Source organism: Bufo bufo, chromosome 1 (genome assembly GCF_905171765.1).
Source record: "Bufo bufo chromosome 1, aBufBuf1.1, whole genome shotgun sequence".
In the NCBI taxonomy this organism is placed as follows: domain Eukaryota; kingdom Metazoa; phylum Chordata; class Amphibia; order Anura; family Bufonidae; genus Bufo; species Bufo bufo.
The window spans coordinates 62,700,257-62,714,855 of NC_053389.1; positions in this window are offsets into that span (position 1 = coordinate 62,700,257).

Here is a 14,599-nt window from a genome sequence, read left to right on the forward strand (position 1 = left end):
GGGGGAGGTGGAAGAGAAGGAGTAAGTGGGTCTGTGGTCCGAGGACCAGAGTCTTTCTTTCTTCCTCTCGGAGAGTCTTTGATCTATCCGGATGCATAACTGAATGAAGTCATCCAGATCGTCCGGGGCCTCAACTCTGGCGAGTTCGTCCTTTATTAATTCTGACAGGCCTCGCCGGAATTGGCTTCTCTGTGCCGCTGGGTTCCAGGTGGTGTCCGTGACCCAACGGCGAAACTCGGCGGTGTATTCGGCGACGGAGCGTCTCCCTTGCCGCAGACCATGTAGTCGCGCCTCGGCTGTCGCACAGCGGTTGGGGTCATCGAAGACTTGGCTCATGGCGGTGATAAAGTTGTTTAGGTTGTCCAGGAGCTGACTGTTAGTCTCCACGTATGGTGATGCCCATGCTAATGCTTCATCCGTCAGGAGATTGACCACGAATAGCACCTTCTTTTTCTCGGTGGTGAAGGGGGCCGGGTACATCTGAAAATAGATGCGGCATTGGTTCAGAAACCCCCGATACTGGCGTCTGTCGCCGCTGAATCTTGATGGGAGTGGCATGCGGGTGTCTGCGGGCGCGCCGCGAACGTCCAGGAGTTGCCTCTGTAGTTCAATAATCTCCCTCTGTTGGCTTTGGACTACGCCTTGGAGCTGGGCAAATTTCTCCTGATATGTAGTACCAAATTCTTGAAGTTCGGAGACCTGCTTGCGCAGAGTGGCCATTGCGGACTCCATAGTGTGGCTGATTATTCTGTAACAGTCCTACAGGCTCACCTGAGTCAGAGGACCGCTGGCTGGAGGTAGGAGTGGAGCCCAGTGGCAAGGACCGCAGGCAGGTAGTAGGTGCAGGAAGTCTGGCAGAGGCGTAGTCGGTAGGCAGGCGGTGGGTCAGGGCAGGCGGCAGTAAGCGTGGTCAGGCAATCCGGATGGCAACGGTGGTAGCAGTTCAGTAGGTAGGGACAAGCAGAAGAGTAGTCGGTAGGCAGGCGGTGGGTCAGGGCAGGCGGCAGTAAGCGTAGTCAGACAATCCGGATGGCAACGGTGGTAGCAGTTCAGTAGGTAGAGTCAAGCAGAAGAGTAGTCGGTAGGCAATTCCTGGTCAGCAGTGGACTTCCAGTTGTAGCAAGAGCAGCAGATGAGGAGAAGCTTGATCAAGGCTCAGGAGCTCAATAATCAGCAAGCTAGAGTGCAAGGGGCTGGACTTATATAGGGAAGTACCAGGTGTGGGGAATCAAGGGTGATGAGCAAGGCTTGGCAAGACTGAGGTTACATAATAGGTTTCAGGGAGTAATGTCCAGAGAGGACGGTAGCCTAGTAAGCAGGGCTACTGCCTGGGATGTGGCTGGTCACGGGTTCGAATCCCGACACTGTGCCATCCAAAAATGAGCAGGGGCTCTTGCGACTCAACCTAGATCCAGGCATGGTTGTGTCTGATAATGGCTGTAACTTGGTGGCGGCTTTGGAGCTCGAGAAGCTCACACACATCCCATGCTTAGCCCACATCTTCAATTTCCAGCTGACATAGCCGTAACTTGGTGGCGGCTTTGAAGCTTGAGAAGCTCACACACATCCCATGCTTAGCCCACATCTTCAACTTAGTGGTTCAGCAATTTCTCAAAACCTACCCCAATTTGCCTGAGCTACTAATGAAGGTGACCCTCGGCTTTTACGCATTTTGGACAACACCGATTACTGGTTGTTCGCCCTTCTCGACCCCCGCTACAAAGAGAACTTCTCGAGCAAAATGGTGCAATACCAGAAGGTCCTTGTGGAAAGATTTCTCCCAAAATTTCCAGCTGACATTGCTGGCAGCAGAGTACGTAGTTCCTTGGGCAACCGAGGAGGGGAGACGAGGGGAACACACAGCAGTTCCAACAGAGGCAAGGCAACACTCTCCAAGGCCTGGGACAGTTTCATGACACCCGGCAAGCACCCTCACCCTGATGCGCGGCCTAGTATCACAAGTAGAGAAAAGTTTTGGAAGATGGTGAAGGAGCATGTAGCAGACCGTGTCAGCATCCTCAATGATCCCTCTGTGCCTTACAACTACTGGGTGTCCAAGCTGGACACGTGGCACGAACTTGCGCTCTACGCCTTGGAGGTGCTGGCCCGCCCTGCCGCCAGCATTTTGTCAGAGCGAGTATTTAGTGCTGCTGGGGGCATAATAACTGATAAGCACATCTGCCTGTCAACTGAAAATGCTGACAGGTATAGATGGCCTTGCGGTTCGCCCGGCGGTCATTGCGTGGCGAACTTTGCTCGTTCGCGATTCTTCGAACATGCAAACATATGGCGATATTTGCACGTGCCATATTTATTTTTCATAGCGCCGAACTTTGACCCATGACACATCCATATGGTGGGACAGGACAGCCAATTGACACGTTTCAGCACATGGACACACGCACAACTCTCTAACAGAACCCGATCTGGCAGCCATTTTACAATATGTGTTTTGGCAGTGTAGGGAAAGGTTGCATTTGGAGCAGGGACAGTTAAGGACACCAAACGCTAGCTAATAGGGACACAAAAGTCCTTTTAAGTAATAGTATAGGTGTGTTATCGATAGGTGTGACATACTGAGGGGTGTGATATACTTATAATATACTTTCTAACATAGAAATGATATTATAGTGTATTTGTATTGTGCAGCAGTTGTGTGCGGTTCTGCTGCGATACTGCAGCTAGATCGATGGAAAAACGCTATTGGAGTAACTAATTGCAATGGGTGTGATATACCTGTTGCTTCCCAAAAAACTGCTTGAGGGCTGCGATATACCTTCTTCCACCAAATACTGATTGAGGGCTGCGATATTCCTTCTTCCACCAAATACTGGTTGAGGGCTGCATCACACCTGTTTCCACAAAATACTGATGGAGGGGTGCCATATACATGTTTCCACCAAATATTGATTGAGGGGTGCTATATACCTGTTTACGCCAAATACTGATTTGAGGGTTGCCATATACCTTCTTCCACAAAATACTGATTGAGGGGTGCTATTGCTATATACCTTCTTCCACCAAATACTGATTGAGGGGTGCCCAATACCTGTTTCCGCCAAATACTGATTGAGGGGTGCTATATACCTGTTTCCGCCAAATACTGATTGAGGGGTGCCATATACCTGTTTCCGCCAAATACTGATTGAGGGGTGCCATATACCTTCTTCCATAAAATACTGATTGAAGGGTGCTATTGCTATATACCTTCTTCCACCAAATACTGATTGAGCGCTGCAATACACCTGCTTTCACAAAATACTGATTGAGGGGTGCCATATACCTGTTTCCGCCAAATACTGATTGAGGGGTGCCATATACCTGTTTCCGCCAAATACTGATTAAGAGGTGCTATATACATGTTTCCGCCAAATACTAATTGAGGGGTGCCATATACCTTTTTACACTAAATACTGATTGAGGGGTGCTAATGCTATATTACCTTCTTCTACCAAATACTGATTGAGGGCTGCGATATACAGTACAGACCAAAAGTTTGGACACACCTTCTCATTCAAAGAGTTTTCTTTATTTTCATGACTATGAAAATTGTAGATTCACACTGAAGGCATCAAAACTATGAATTAACACATGTGGAATTATATACATAACAAACAAGTGTGAAACAACTGAAAATATGTCATATTCTAGGTTCTTCAAAGTAGCCACCTTTTGCTTTGATTACTGTTTTGCCCACTCTTGGCATTCTCTTGATGAGCTTCAAGAGATAGTCCCCTGAAATGGTTTTCACTTCACAGGTGTGCCCTGTCAGGTTTAATAAGTGGGATTTCTTGCCTTATAAATGGGGTTGGGACCATCAGTTGCGTTGAGGAGAAGTCAGGTGGATAAACAGCTAATAGTCTTACTGAATAGACTGTTAGAATTTGTATTATGGCAAGAAGAAAGCAGCTAAGTAAAGAAAAACGAGTGGCCATCATTACTTTAAGAAATGAAGGTCAGTCAGTCAGCCGAAAAATTGGGAAAACTTTGAAAGTAAGGGCTATTTGATATTTGACCATGACCTCCACAGTCACTCCGCAGAGTGAAGGCAAAAGGGCCAACAAGTGCTAAGCATCTCTGGGAACACCTTCAAGACTGTTGGAAGACGATTTCAGGGGACTACCTCTTGAAGCTCATCAAGAGAATGCCAAGAGTGTGCAAAGCAGTAATCAAAGCAAAAGGTGGCTATTTTGAAGAACCTAGAATATGACATATTTTCAGTTGTTTCACACTTGTTTGTTATGTATATAATTCCACATGTGTTAATTCATAGTTTTGATGCCTTCATAGTCATGAAAATAAAGAAAACTCTTCGAATGAGAAGGAGTGTCCAAACTTTTGGTCTGTACTGTACCTTCTTCCACAAATATTGCTCTTCTCTACAGACTTAGGCAGAGGGTCATTTAGAAAATGCCATATCGAACACCTGGGAGGAGGCAGTCCTGTTCAGAATGGGTATCTCTTACTAGTAGCATCTCTTCTATTCAGCAGGAACTAGTGATGTACCCATATTCCCCTTCACAAGGTCTGACTCATTAATTTTGTGATGTTTATAATATCATCCAGGACAACAATTCATTTACAATAATGGAATGCATTTTACGGTGAGTACTTATAAGAAAACATCATTTTTTTCTTAACGTCCGTATTTTTCTAATTATTATTTGTATTTTGACTACCTGAGGAGCCCGCCAGGGCGAAACGCGTTGGAGTATTTGTTACGGAGTATTTGTTACCAACTTCATATGCCAACTCTCATCCTTGTTGGGGCATTATAATTTCTAACTTATATATATATTATTATTTTTTTACCTCCCCTTTCTTAGGGCTATATAGGGCAAGTAGGGGAGGTACGAGGACAGGGAAACCCCACCATTAGGGGTGGTCCCTGGGCTGAGTTTAGATCAGGATCTGACTAGGGAAAGACTCCCCTGATAGTGAGATATCAGCTTCTTTACATCAATATCTGGTCAATGATCCTCCCTCCTCCCCATTGTTGTAGTATATCCACATTCATTAGTTACATCTGTGGTGGACGCTATATGTGGAGTAATAGGTGGGCTGCATTTGTTCGCCCATGTTTTTCTTGTTATCTATCACCGATACTGGGGCATATATATTTTTTCAGCTTGATCAATAATAAAAGTTATATTTTAAGGGGCCTATCTCCTTTAGGTTTAATGCACATTGATTAAAAGGACTTGTTTATTACCTCATAATATTGTTTGGAAAGTGTTAATCATTTAGAAAATGACAGGCAGAGGAAGAGGCAGACCGTTCCTCCGGGATGGTAGGGGTCGGGCAGGTGCACTAGGCCGGAGCCTAAGTGGGAAGTTGGAGAAGGCGTGTGCGATAACTTCAAAGGACGCACCAGAGTTGGTTGAGTGGCTCACTCAGCCTTCCGCTTCTGCACCCTCATCATCCTCTGTATCTGCACCCTCCTCACTCTCTGCTGTGTGCACCCCCAAAGACACCACCACCACCACCATAGCCCCTCCACTCGAGTCAGAGGAATTTTTTTCCCATCAATTCCCAGACCTTACCGATGCGCAGCCATTCTTGGCGTCGGATGAGGAAAAGGAGGTAGCAACGGCCGCCGCCCAGCGATCTAACAACAGTACCCAGATCAGCCCAAGGAGGGTGGTCCCCGCTGTTACTGCCTACTCCAATATGTTACGGAGGGAAGCCTTTTGGATCCACACGTTGGACACATTACACCCTAGAGGCCTCAATAGGGAATATGAGGTCATGCATTTGTAAAGAAATAATTCTGTTACGTGTTTACAATATATGTATCATTTATTTTTCAGACGTAGAATATCTGAACATGCATAAGAAAATTGTCTACAATATGTAAGATAGAATATGTATCCAAGTGTTTTTTGCTTTTTGGTCTGTTCACTTAATATTGATCGCACCTGTCTTTTTTTGGCCACTCCCTTTATGGGATAGACCTCCTGCCCCTGTGGGTCGTGACTATAGTATATATAGCTTGTTAGAATTACTTTTGGATATACCTGTTGATGAAGGCATATCGCCGAAACGCGTCCTGGTTATAGGACTATTTCCGTTTATGGAATAAAAAGATACCTGATTTGCATCAAGACACGACTGCTGGGAATCCTTTCTTATAATATTGCTGTGGATTGACTTCCTCTCCCGGGCAGCGTGCACCTGAATGAGTGCTGGTTTTTCCACATCCATCAGGGCACCATCAATGACATTGTACCTTACGTCTTCTTTCTGGAGCGTGCATTGCGTTGTGTCATTGATCAAGCCGTCAAGGAGCAGGAGCTGGAAGATGAAGAAGTCGCAATGCTGAATGAATTCCCAGGGGGGGCTACTCCATCTGTGACAAGTCATCAGGAGTCTGAAGAGGAGGAGGAGGAGGATGCTGGCTGGGGGGAGGAGGAGGAGGATGCTGGCTGGTGTTGTCTTTGGTTGGAGGGAGGAGACCAAGGACGACATTCTCCTGGGCGATAAGCAGGCTCCACCACTTCCAATTTAGTGCAAATGGTTTGAAGAGGGACCCCTGTATAAAAAGTGTAAAGGTCAAGGACCTGTACTGGGTGGCAATGTACTTAGACCCCCGGTACAAACACAAAATGGCGGACATGTTACCAGCATCACAGAGGGCTGTCAGAATGCATCATTTCCAGGCCTTGCTGCGAGAGATGCTGCATTCTGCTGTTGCGGGCGCTGGCATAGGAATTTCCACCCACAGCGAAACAGGTGCGGGTACCAATCCTACCGCGCCTGCAAGAAGAGGGCGGTTTGAAGAGGTGTTGGTCACTTCGGATATGAGATCGTTCTTGCAGCCAACCCATCGACAGCCGCCCTCCTGGTCCAGCCTCAGGGAATGCCTAGACTGACAGGTGTCCGACTACATCGGGTTAACGGCCGATGTGGACGCTCTGAGAAGCGAGGAACCCCTTGACTACTGGGTGTGCAGGCTTGACCTGTGGCCAGAGCTGGCACAATTTGCCATGGAACTCTTGGCTTGCCCCTCGTCGAGTGTCCTGTCCGAAAGGACATTCAGCGCAGCAGGGGTTGTGACCGACAAAAAAATGGAATGAGACATGAATCATAGAGGAATTCAACACCTGTGATGACCACGTGTAATTGAATTTCCTCATGCCAGCCCACACATATCCACCATTACCCAAAACAAAGAATGGTCCTTGCTTTATGTATATACACAGTGGCGTACATACAGGGGTCGCAGGGGTTGCAGTTGCGACCAGGCCCGGCACTCCAGGGGGCCCGGCCACCTGTGGACCCCTGGCCCCTGCAGTAGTGCGTGCCACTCAGACTCAGGTGGGCCCGCGGCGGCGGCAGGTGACAGGGAGATGAACGCTTCCATTTTGGAAGCGTTCATCTCCATAGTGATCTGTATCGCCGTCCTCAGGACAGCGATACAGATTGCTGTGCTGCGGTCGGGCAGGGGAGGGAGGCGTCTCCCTTCCCTGTTCCTCTGATAGGCTGCGGGCCTTGTGCCGGCAGCCTATCAGAGCGTCGCAGGCGGCGCGATGACGTCATCGCGCCGCCTGAGCTGTACAGCGCGGGACACAGGCCAGAAGAGGCCTGCATCGCATCGCTGCTAAGGAGGTAAGTATAAGGGTTTATTATTATTTTTTAATACCGGACTTTACTTGGGACATGAGGAGACACTTGATACTGGAAAATAGGGGGGAAGGTTGGCACTTGATACTGGAAAATGGGGGGGGGGGGGAAGGTTGGCACTTGATACTGGAAAAAGATGGGGGGGGAGGTTGGCACTTGATACTGGAAAAAGTTGGGGGGGGAAGGTTGGCACTTGATACTGGAAAAAGATGGGGGGAAGGTTGGCACAATGAGGGGGGGGGGAGTTGGCACTTGATACTGGAAAATGAGGGGGAGGGAAGGTTGGCACTTGATACTGGAAAAAGATGGGGGGGGGAGGTTGGCACTTGATACTGGAAAATGAGGGGGGGAGTTGGCACTTGATACTGGAAAATGAGGGGGGGGAAGGTTGGCACTTGATACTGGAAAATGGGGGGGGGAAGGTTGGCACTTGATACTGGAAACAGATGGGGGGGAAAGGTTGGCACTTGATACTGGAAAAAGATGGGGGGGAAAGGTTGCACTTGATACTGGAAAAAGATGGGGGGGGAAGGTTGGCACTTGATACTGGAAAATGAGGGGGGGGAGTTGGCACTTGATACTGGAAAATGAGGGGGGGGGAAGGTTGGCACTTGATACTGGAAAATGAGGGGGGGAAGGTTGGCACTTGATACTGGAAAATGAGGGGGGGAAGGTTGGCACTTGATACTGGAAAATGAGGGGGGGAGTTGGCACTTGATACTGGAAAATGATGGGGGGGGAAGGTTGGCTCTTGATACTGGAAAATGAGGGGGGGGAGGTTGGCACTTGATACTGGAAAATGAGGGGGGGAAGGTTGGCACTTGATACTGGAAACAGATGGGGGGGAAAGGTTGGCACTTGATACTGGAAAAAGATGGGGGGGGGAGGTTGGCACTTGATACTGGAAAATGAGGGGGGGAGTTGGCACTTGATACTGGAAAATGAGGGGGGGGAAGGTTGGCACTTGATACTGGAAAATGAGGGGGGGAAGGTTGGCACTTGATACTGGAAACAGATGGGGGGGAAAGGTTGGCACTTGATACTGGAAAAAGATGGGGGGGAAAGGTTGCACTTGATACTGGAAAAAGATGGGGGGGGAAGGTTGGCACTTGATACTGGAAAATGAGGGGGGGGAGTTGGCACTTGATACTGGAAAATGAGGGGGGGGGAAGGTTGGCACTTGATACTGGAAAATGAGGGGGGGAGGAGTTGGCACTTGATACTGGAAAATGAGGGGGGGGAGTTGGCACTTGAAACTGGAAAATGAGGGGGGGGGCGGTTGGCACTTGATACTGGCACACGGGGCGGTTGGCACTTGATACTGGCACACCGGGTGGTTGGCACTTGATACTGGCACAATATTGGGGGCACTATTGGGGACCACAGGGCACAGTATTGGGGTAGTAGGATGTTTTGTCCAGAAGATGGTAGGATGATGGAAAAGTAGTAAACTAAGATTTAAAAACGGCGTAAAAATGGTGGTCTGGTCTGAAAGGAGAAGACGAGGACAGAGAACATCTACATCGAAGGAGACGTCACTGGATGTAAGAGGTACGGGCGCGATTTAGGGGTGGGGCTGTGTGTGTGTGGTTTGAGGGCGGGTGGGGACACAGGGGCCCCAAAATCTCCTATTGCCCGGGGAAATGCCCCTCCCGAGACCGAGGGGGGGCCCATGGATCAGTTTCGCACCGGGGCCCCATGGATTGTGTGTACGCCACTGTATATACAGCTGCATAAAAGGCCTTTTATGTCAGGTGAATGCCTAATTTTTGGGGCCTGTACTGGCTGACAGTTACATATTTATCCTGTGACTTCCTAATGCACCTCCAGCCACAGAATCCAAAGTTCTGTGCTGTCAGGTGAATGCCTATTGGCTATTTTTTGGGGCCTGTACTGGCCGACAGTTACACTTTTATCCTGTGACCGCCTAATGCACCTCCAGCCACAGAATCCAAAGATCTTTGCTCTCAGGTGAATGCCTATTGCCTAGTTTTTGGGGCCTGTACTGGCCGATAGCTAAATTTTTTATCTCTAGCCACATAATCACACCCTTGTCTTACTCCTCTACCTCTTATTATGGTGGCATATGATCCGCATTCACCATAAGGACCTTCTAATGTCACAGGGTCATGTGACTGTGCTCCCCACCCTGTACTGTGCCCCTCACCTCGTACTGTGCCCCCTTATACCCTGCATTGTGCCCTCTTACCACACCCTGTGCAGTGTCCCTAGTCATTCCCTGTACTGTGCCCTTTTATACCCTTTTATCCGGTCACGGTATGGCGGTGTTATCCGGTCACTGTGCAGAGGTGTTATCCGGTTAATGTATGGCGGTGGTATTCAATAACTGGATGACCATAACTGTTTCCCTTTCCCTGCTCACACCTTCCTTTTTTAGACCTGGCATGAGCAGGAAAAATATACGGATTGCGGTGCTAAGGACCTTTGCGCCACAATCTGTGTTCGAAATACGACTAACATAGACGTATTTCTATATAATAAATGACCACCTAATTGTATTATTATTCAGGGGTAGGGCTAATATCTTTATATTATATAGATTCTAGAGTATTATACTGTCCCTGTATTTCCCAGTAGAAAATGATCCTTGGTAAACACAGTCCTCATCCCTGACCACCAGGTAGCGCTCTGTCAGTACATGGCGGCCACCCCTCTCCTCCACGCTGCTACGCTGTGTACTGGTGCTTATTCTGCCACTAGGGATGAGTTCACATCCTATTTTTGCCATCCATTTAATGCATACCAAAAATGTATGCGCTAGCAGATGCCTCAGACTGATGTCATACAGTGGCGTCCGTTCACCATACAGTTCCATGGTAAAAAAAATATTACGTTAACGTATGCATTTTTTTAATGGACTCTGCAGGATACAAAAACGTAGAGTGCTGCAGATTTGTATACATCCCCCTCTGGTATATCATTGTCCATGTTGTGGGACTATTTGTGTACTTCTAGTAAATGTTTGCTGGCTGAAAATATGACCTGAAGGTTTTTCATGTTCACCTGCCATTAAAGTGAATGGGGCCCGCCGCGAACACGCGGTTCACGAACATTTGATCGCGGCCGATGTTCGTTCATCACTACTGACAGGTTGGCTCTTATAAAAATGAACAAGGCCTGGATTGCCCCTGACTTCTCTACTCCACCAGATGAAAGCGGTTGAACATACAGGCACATTAAATGTGTTTTTTATAATGTACTGAATACACTGTATTCCCATACACCCCTTCCACCACAAAAAAGGGTATATGGTTCAATCTTACTTTTTTCGTCCTCCTTCTCTTCCATAATATAAACAGGCTTATTAGACTGCCCTCGCTCCTAATGTTTTAGAGGGTCAGCTCACCTGCAGGCCCTCGCATATAATGTTTTAGCGGGTCAGCTCACCAGCAGGCCCTCACCTACATTCATTTAGAGGGTCAGCTCACCTGCAGACCCTTGCATGTCATGTTTTAGAGGGTCAGCTCACCAGAAGGCCCTCACCTACAATATTTTAGAGGGCCATCTCACCTGCAGGCCCTCACATATAATGTTTTAGAGTGTCAGCTCACCAGCAGGCCCTCACCTACAATATTTTAGAGGGCCATCTCACCTGCAGGCCCTCGCATATAATATTTTAGAGTGTCAGCTCACCAGCAGGCCCTCACCTACAATCTTTTAGAGGGTCAGCTCACCTGCAGGCCCTCGCACATAATGTTTTAGAGGGTCAGCTCACCAGCAGGCCCTCACCTACAATCTTTTAGAGGGTCATCTCACCTGCAGGCCCTTGAGGGTCTTTTAGAGGGTCACCAGCAGGCCCTTGCTCCTAATGTTTTTGAGAATCGCTAGCAGGCCATCAATCATAAGTTTTCAAGGGAGTGTGATGCCCTCCTTTATGTGTAATGAAGGGTGTATTGGAGTGCGGATTCCTTGTATTTTTTGGCAGCACTTGCACTTTATATACAAGTAAATATATAGGAAAGAATGTTTCCTAACAATTTTTCCTCTAAAATCGATTCTATCCTCCCCATGCTGTTCCCGAACCATTTCGGTGGTATTCCCATCAATTTCTGACCTTTTCCTATGAACCAGGCACCCTCCCCTCTTCAGAGCAGGGGGTGCCTGGTTTAATGCTCGGGTTTTCCTATTGACTTCCATTGTGCTCGTGTGCTCTGTAGAGCATCCCGAGGTGTTCGACCCGAACACCCGATCACTTTGGTGCTTGATCAACACTACCTATCATACATGATATTTATTTGATTAGCTCTCCTTTCTTTTTGGACTGTTTCGGCCCTCATCTTATTGTATCCTGCATCCATTTTTATTCATTGTGGGAAGCTTACTTATAATATAATATATTTGACAATATAGGACTTTTTATGGGAATCTATTTGGTGTTTTTTTGGTTTAGATTTTTCCTGAATGCAAAGATGGTCACTGAAAAGCAATGCTCGTTAGCTTATGCCCATTGAAACGAATGTGTCAGGATTCAGTCTGCATGCTGTCCGTTCATATAACAGATTGTATCTGGATGGAAAACTTGCTCATGGGAAATTAGCCTAAGGATAGGACCACATGGCCAGGTTTGCTGAAACAATTTTGTAAGTCAAAACCAGGAGTAAATTCAAAAATAAGGAAGTAATATCTGTCTTTTATACTTTCTCACTTTTAAACTTTTTTTTCCTAAACTGCATCAGGAAACCTGACCGTGTGGCTGTACCCTAATGGTATGACCACACAGCGCGGTCATGAGCTGTTCGGGGCGCAGCTGGCTGCTGTTGAGAATGGCACGGCCAATTAGGCCTCAGCTACCTCTTATTAAACTGATGAAGACCACACTGTATTGCTGGTTTTCATTGTTAATGGCCGCGCAGCACCTTCAATTCAGGGCGACCATTAATAATGCAGACCACCTTTTCATTATTATTTCAATAAGAGGCAGCTGTGGCCTAACTGGCCACTGCCTGAATGGCTACCCTTGAGGTATGACCACATGGCACGGTTATAATGCGGTTAGAAACCTCAGTATCTAATTTCCCAATTGATGTCCATTGGAAAATAGGTTTCTGTGATAGACCTGGCACTTTTAAAGTTGTGATGACTGCACCTGGTTGACCGTACGTAAGACATGTCCTGCTGCTTGCGGCTACATGGGGAATACAGTTGAGTAGCCGCTTACGATATATGTTTAAGATATTTTACCAAGTGTCACTATATGAACTTAATCAGAATACTAAAGAACCACTAAAATACACATAAACGATTGCGGACATAACAACACACCCTAAATGCATGATTATATGACCGCATCACGACCAAGCCGTGGGGTCATACCCCAATAGTTCCAGCAGCATTGCAGAGGTTTCCACAGGAGACAAAGGACTTTCGCAGGAATCAGGGCTCATGTGGTCCGCAAAACACGGATCTGCAAAAAAACGAATGACATCCATGTGCCTTCCGTGTTACATCATTATTATTTTTTTTTGCGGATCCATTGTAAAACAGACAATAATAGGACATGTTCTATTTTTTTGCGGACATACGTATATGGAATGCACACTGAGTAATTTAAATTTTTTTGTGGCCCCATTGAAATGAATGGTATTGCATACAGGCAGACTGAACGGACAGAACGTTAATGTGCATGAGCCCTCACTCAGACCCAATTTGGGGCATTGTAAATCCACTCTTGGAGAAGATGTAGCCGGTTGCTCCTCGGTAATAACGGATAGGCCAGGAAGCAATGCATTAAGTTACAGATCAGACTGACACTGCTGAATTCATTCACTATCTTCTAGTTCTGATAGAAACATAACTATGCCTCGCGGTAATAACTATAAAAGTAAAGGATTAGTGCAGCAGCACATTTGTGTGGGTATAAAATTGAAATATAGATATGGATTCTTCCTTGCAGAGAACTATCACTACATAGGTGATATTAAGAATGGTGATTGTGCTGCAAATGTCTGAATCTAGGAAAAGATATATCATTTATAATCTATCTATAATCACGGACAATAGCTCGGCTGCTCAGACTTATCATCGAAAACTAGTGGAATGTGTGAAGTCCTGGAAGAAGTGATTGATCCCTAGCACCTCCAGCTCTCAAGGAAGATTGATGGGAAAGGGAATGAAAAGCCATATTAAAGAGGTATTCCAGTTTCAGCAATAAGGCTTGGTGCCCCTGTCTTCTTACAGCAGGCTATTTCAACAGGAGACTGCTGGCCATAGTCACCTGTGATTTTGTCTTCTGTGCCTCACTACCTGTTAACCGACTGCCTGGTATTTGACTGTGAGTTGTTCCTTCTGTTGGTGTCATTTTTTCTCTCCTGGCATTGACCTTGGCTTGTCTTCTGGTTTCTGCAGTTGTCTTCTGATTTGGATACAGTAATCTTGTTCTGGTTCTGGCCTGGTTTCATTTGATTTCCCTCATCTCCTGTGCATTTAGTTATGAATGGACCGTCGCCAAGTTGGGGTCCACCACTTAGAGTTGATCGTCTTATTGGGTAGGGACAGTGGTTTGGGGGTGCACTGTTCCCCACCTACGTGACAGCTGTTAAAGAGGTGCCAAGATTTTAACTGATCAGATAAATGTCTTGTCGATGGGGGATAATAAAATATGGAACTGCCAAGTTTTACCCGTAGACAGTCCCATAGAGATGACTGGTTCAGCCACATGCATGCTTGGTCACCTCATGCTCTGCCACATGTGCCCTTAGAGGAGGATGATGGGATATAAGCTGTGTACCAAAAAATGGGTTGGTACAAGATTTTACTATTGATAGCCTATCCTCAGGTCTGATCAGTGGGCGTCCGACACCCTGTGAGGCCTCCTCCAGTTGGAGAGGCACTTTGATGAGGGTGACCTATGCCGATCACGGCTGATGTACTGGCTTTTCCTCGGATGTTGCAGTCTCTGGTTGAACAACACAACTGACTCCTTTTATGATTTACAGGGTTCAGGGGACAAATAAAA